Source organism: Acanthochromis polyacanthus, chromosome 6 (genome assembly GCF_021347895.1).
Source record: "Acanthochromis polyacanthus isolate Apoly-LR-REF ecotype Palm Island chromosome 6, KAUST_Apoly_ChrSc, whole genome shotgun sequence".
Taxonomy (NCBI): Eukaryota; Metazoa; Chordata; class Actinopteri; family Pomacentridae; genus Acanthochromis; species Acanthochromis polyacanthus.
Window position 1 is genome coordinate 3,718,995 of NC_067118.1, and position 6,504 is coordinate 3,725,498.

Here is a 6,504-nt window from a genome sequence, read left to right on the forward strand (position 1 = left end):
TCAGCCAGGCCTACAGAGGACTGATAGAGCATCCTCACTACAGGGATCACTGTCTGGTATGGGAACACCACACTAAGCTTCCATCCATGGACTCCACAGATACCCAGAAAAAGAACAGAGAGCATCATCAGAGACAGATGGCAAAAACAAAATTGTCAGCAATGTTCAATAATTCCTCACTACCTCACCCCACCTATCCTCCACATGTGCAATACTCCTTCCATATACAGTCATGAAAAAAAATTATTATTCCACCCTTGTTCCTTCATTTTCTTGTTCATTTTAATGTCTGGCATAACGAAAGGTCCATTTGTTTGGACAAATATAATGATAGCAAATAAAATAGCTCACAGGAGTTTAGTGTCAGACCTGATATCAGACATTTTAATGGTTTTCTTGATAATAACTAGAATCCCTTCAGTTCTTCCATCAGTAGCTGTGGCATTGTTCTGCAAGAAACAGCTTTTAGGATTCCATGTTATCTTTTCTGTCTGTTTTAATCCCATGATCCACACAGGAGTTGGTACTGATTCATAACCATTGTTTCTGATGTCTCTTCATGCTCTCCACCAGCTTCTGATCACAGCAGTTCATTCCTGTTGCACTGATTCTAACTAATCTGCTTGTTTTGGGGCTTGTGGTTCTCCGTTTAGCACCTGATGATTTCCCACAGGTCTTCAGTTGGATTTAGATCTGGTGATTGAGCAGCCAAGGCATGGTTCCAATGTTCTGGTTCTCCATCCAGGCTTTAACTGACCTTGTTTAGTTGGAAAATCCAGTCATTGGAGGCAGGAAAGAGTTTTAAAGCTGGTGGAAAAAGACTGTTTTCTAGGGTAGTGCTGTACATGACCTGGTTCATTGTCCCTGTCCCACTGAGATTGAAACTACCCCAGATGGTCACTGATCCACCCCCATGTTTTACTGTAGGGGCAGACAGTCTGGTTTGTAGCTTCTCCAGGCTTCCTCCTAACCAGTAAGATGGCTGCAGTGGACATCAACTGAAAGCTAGATTCCTTCCTGAAGAGAACCTTAGCCCAATCATCAACAGTCCAATCCTTGTGATCCCAGCAAAGAGTAACCGGGCTTTCCTCTGCCTTTCCTTGATGAAGCCAAGGCAGCCTATAAGAAGAAGTCTGAGGACCACTTTGCTGACAATAACCCGAGAAGAATGAGGCACTGGATGAATCATATCACCAACTACAGAAGCAGCAACCAGACGACAGCCCGGACTGATGCCTCCCTTGCTGAGGATCTAAACCATTTCTTTGCCCACTTCGAAATGAACAGGTCCTCAGCCTCTACATTGATGCCACCCCCCACCAGCACCGGCACACTGACGCTTCAGGAGCATGAAGTGAGACGGGCGCTAAGATCAGTGAACCCCAGGAAGGCGGCCGGCCCTGACGGAGTATCTGGTGAGGTACTCAGAACGTGTGCTGACCAACTTACTGGTGTTTTCACTAAAATCTTTAATCTCTCGCTTTCACAAGCCACCGTTCCATCCTGCCTCAAAACGTCCACGATCATCCCCATCCCCAAGAAGACAGCAGCGGACAGTCCAAATGACTACAGGCCAGTTGCACTTACGCCTGTGGTAATGAAGTGCTTCGAGAGACTGGTCTGCCAGCACATTAGGACCAGCCTACCTTCTGCCTTGGACCCCCACCAGTTTGCCTACAGGGCAAACCGATCTACCGAACATGCTATCACTGTAGCGCTCCACACCGCGCTGAGCCATCTGGAGCACCAGGGAAGCTACGTAAGGATGTTTTTCCTAAACTTCAGCTCAGCATTTAACCACATCATCCTGGAGATCCTGGTCCAGAAACTATCTGACCTGGGTCTCTCCACCTCCATCTGCCTCTGGATCAAAGACTTCCTGATGAACCGACCCCAGGCTGTCAGACTTGGACCCCACCTGTCCAGCACCATCACACTCCACAGACTGACTGCATGGTGTTCAGTCAATAACCTTCAACTGAACACCACCAAAAAAAAAGAACTTAGCTTCGACTTCAGGAAGGGCGGAGCAGACCCGTCCCCACTCTACATCAGTGGGGTCTGCGTGGAAAGGATTCACTCCACAAGATTCCTGGGTGTGCAGATCTCTGATGATCTGTCCTGGACTGCCAACACCAAAATGGTGGTGAAGAAGGCTCAGCAACGACTCCACTTTCTGAGAGTGCTCAGGAAAAACAACCTGGGGCCTATTTCACGAAGCAGGTTCAAGAAACTCTGAGTTTCTTCCACAACTCTGAGTTGATCTACTCTGAGATAGAAAACTCTGAGTTTTCGGTTTCACAACGGCTGATGTGAGTTGGTTTAATCAACTCGGAGTAGTTTGACTCGGAGTTACGCGTGTGCACCGCAACTCTGAAAAGACAGCATCAATGGAACCCCGATTCGACGAGTCACCATGGAAACGGGGACGCGAAAGGCTGCGTTTTTGAAGTGGAAGTTTTTAACGCGCTCATATGGTGAGTTTGAACACGTTTTTAGAAAGAAATGCAACACCGCTGCAGCTGCAAAAGAGAGAGAGACGGCGTGGAGAACAGCCCGGATCAATGCGTAAGTTTAAATGTAGTCCTTTGTAATCGTAATAATATTACAGGGAATAACTGTCTGAATGGTAGAATAATAAGTTATTTCATTTAGGTGAAATCCTGCTGAGGAGAAGCTTAAGATGAAATATAAAAACATTGTTCAAACAGGTCAGACCTTGGCATTATCTCATGGAGGTACTTCATGTTGATCATGTTTTACATTGTAAAGTAGCCTAAATATTAAGTGGCTGTTTGACTGTGCAGTTGTTTTATCCACACATAGTCTAAATGTCTGCATCCATATCATGTCCTGTTAAATAATTAAGCCTATTTAAACTAACATAGACTTCTGCTCAGCCAACAGAAAGAAAGCAGATGCCTGTAAAACGGTGGAATAAAAGGTCATGGATGCATATGTATGTGTGTATATATATATATATATATACCTTGTAATTGTAAGTAGGCAACACTCCACAGATTTGTCCAAATGGTAGTTTAAGTTTACTGAAACATGTCACTGATCTAGGATGAAGAGGATGAAACTGTGTCTGCTGCCTTTACAGAGGGGGATCCAGAAAGGCATACAGAGGATGTTACTGATAGTTCTCTTCTCATTCACATTTTGGGTGGAATATAGAGTGTGACATTTAGCCTACACTGAAGTGTTGCACATTCTCATCCTTTTTAACAGAGCATGGCTGGACAGCAGCAGGATGGTTCCTCAGCTTCCACTGCACAGACTGACACAGTGAGATGGATGTTCAGGAAACACCAGAGCTTCATTCTGTGGAATTCATGTGCAACTGTATAATTGAATGTCCTCTATGTATTCCCAGTTATCAGTAAAACAGATTTACAAACTGCATTTGCTGAGAAAAATCCAAAAACCGATTAGGAGGGCAGATCTGGAAACTGAAATACTGGAGCACAAGTTAGAGGTGGTGATGGTCACAGGTGAATTATGTTAACTACTGGAACATGAACTGAACTATCTTTTATTTGTAGGAAATAAAGAAGAGCAAATGAAATGTGTTTCATGTCTTTATTTGCTGTGGTGGTGATGATGGAGACTTAAACTCTAAAGTGATTCTTGCATACGGTGTCTCTGACTGCTCTGCTGTCCTGGATAGCTGCAGGTGGATGGGCTCATCATCTGGGTCTTCAGTTTGTAGGGCAGGGTGTTGCTCTCCTCTAATAGTGGTAATATTATGAAGAACAAGACATGCCACAGTAATATCACAGGCCCTCTCAGGGGTCACCCTGAGGAGACGTAGGCTCTGGAAACGGGCTTTCAGCAGGCCTATGGTCATCTCCACCCGGGCTCTGGTCCTGCAGTGAGTCCGGTTGAAGTTCTGTTGGGGGCCTGGTTCAGGGTCAGGGTATGAGGTCATCAGCCTGGGTTGTCATGGTAACCCCTGTCACCCAGCAGAAGGCCATCAAACTCTCCTGTAATGTATAGTGGATACATCAGAGCATATTAAAGGAGGGAGACAAGAGAATTCTATTGTGAAAATCTTTATGCTGCTGACCACGCTGCAGTCTGTTGCTCAGGTTAGACTCTCCATAAATCCTGGAGTCATGAACAGACCCAGACCACGTGGCCTCCACATTAGAAATGATGTATGCAGCATCACATATGATCTGGACAGTGCAGAGAATGACAGATGTTGAACTATGATGCAGTCTTTAACATTTAGAAACAGTAGTCAGTCTACCTGTAGCCTACCTGCACATTTATGCTGTGAATGGACTTCCTGTTCATGATGTGAGGGAGCTGTGATGGGGATGTGTGTGCATCTATGCAGCCAATCACACTGGGAAATCCTAAAAGAAATTAAAATGACTGATCCCAGTCTGAGGCTGCAGCACAATGTCATGAACAGAATATGATTTAAAATTAATTTAACAGATCTCTGCATCATTCACCTGTAATCCTGTGGATCCTCCTTGATGTTCTGACAGGTTTATGTCCAGGAAAACCACAATGATGGTAAAAGTCGTTTCAGAGCCAGGAAAACTTTTCTGACTGTCCTCCATACAGTTGTCTTACTCTGCATCTCTGACATCATATAAAAACTTCCATTTGCAAAGAACCGCAGCGCAACACACAATATCTGCTGGATGTGAGAGCATGACTGGTTGGTAATGTAAATGTAAGGACGGATTAGGTTGTTTATGTAGATCATGGACTTGAAACGATTATGAAACGGTACCGCTCAAACCGATAATTGTCCGGAAATGCAAGAACATTTATGCTCGGTCTGATAACAATCTACCGACGAATATTTAATGATCTGTGCAGTAATGCTGCTCCTTTATCCACTGGATCGTTAATAAAAGCTGTTCTACGCCAAAACTCGCTCGCTTACTGACTGAATGAATGAGGAAACTAGAAAAGCACTCGGAGAGCGCATACCTCCGCCATGCCGTTTGTCTGTCTGTGTGTGTGTGTGTGTGTGTGTGTGTGTGTCTGTTTGTCTGTTAACAGCATAACTCAAAAAGACATGGACGGATTTTCACCATATTTTTACAAGATGTCCGGAAGAGCAAGAGTAAGAATCGATTAGATTTTGGAGGTGATCCGAATCACCGTCTGGATCCAGGAATTTTTTGAAGGTCGAAAGACAATTGAGAGATGGCCGCCTCTCAATTTGACAATTCCGGACAGCCTGTAAAAATCTGATGAAAATCCGTCCATGACTTTTAGAGTTATGCTGTTAACAGACAAACAGACACACACACACACACACACACACACAGACGGACAGACAGACAAACAAACTTCGGTGATTACATAACCTCCTGGCAGAGGTAATGAAACAGTGTGTGTGGCTGAAAGTGGGCGGAGACAGAGAGAAACTCGAGGTTTTCTCAGATAAACCTGCTGGTGACCAGGTTAGAGTCATAGAGTCTGTTACTGCGGTAACTGACCGAGAGTTGAAGTTACCCCTCTTTGTGAAACAGGCTAGAGTTACCCCTCTGTCTCAGGGTTAAGTTACCTCGCTTCGTGAAATGGAAAACTCTGAGTTTCGCTCATTTCAGGGTTAAGAAACTCAGAGTTTTCAGTGAACCTGCTTCGTGAAACAGGCCCCTGGAGAAGAAGCTGCTGGTTACCTTCTACAGAGCCACCATAGAGAGCATCCTGGGCTACTGCATCACAGTGTGGTATGCGGGGTGCTCAGCAGAAAACAGGAGAGTGCTGCAGAGGGTCATCTGCACGGCCCAGAAGATCACTGGCCGCTCTCTGCCCAGCCTGGAGGACATTGCCAACTCTCGCTACCTCAGCAGAGCTGGCAACATCATCAATGACCCATCTCACCCCGGTCTCTGTTTGACCTCCTGCCATCCGGTCGACGGTACAGGTCACACAAAACCAGAACAAGCAGACTCAGAAGTAGCTTCTTCCCAAGAGCTATCACTGTAGTCAACAATCACAGAGCCAATTACCTTTGACACTCGCATTCCTTCGGCACCTGAAGGACTCATGCTGCTATGGCATTTATGCACATTTATGTACATATATTTATTGTTCTTTTTAAATTGTTACTGTGTATCACTGTGGGAACTGGTATCCTAATCTCGTTGTACCCGGTACAATGACAATAAAGGCTATTCTATTCTATTCTATTCTATTCTATTCTATTCTATTCTATTCTATTCTATTCTATTCTGTTCTTTTCTGTGGAGCTTCTTCCTGAACCGTGGGAATTCAGACCAGCTTCAACAAGTCGCTTTCCAACTGTCCTTGTCTAACGAGTCCCATTTCTCCACAGTGTTCACTCATTTTTAAGGTCCTTGGAGGTCTGAAGATGATTCCTGACAGGAACAGATGAGTGATGATCATCTGGTGGTAGAAAGACGTTTTGTAGTTTCTCAGACATCAAGGATGTGCAGATGTTGAAGAAAGCATCCGTTGACACTGACTTGTTTGCAGAAAAATTAGATAATTCCAAAGAAGACC

General features: G+C 44.7%; 1 long non-coding RNA gene across 1 annotated transcript; it reads right to left on the reverse strand.

Moving 5' to 3' along the window:
* Positions 1-3,005: 3,005 nt before the first annotated feature.
* On the reverse strand, positions 3,006-4,925 carry LOC127534330 (uncharacterized). Its single transcript, XR_007942435.1, has 3 exons — positions 4,470-4,925; positions 4,270-4,367; positions 3,006-4,184 (listed from the first exon to the last, which is right to left on the reverse strand). It is a non-coding gene; the product is annotated as an uncharacterized LOC127534330 (long non-coding RNA).
* Between the last annotated feature and the right edge of the window lie 1,579 nt (positions 4,926-6,504).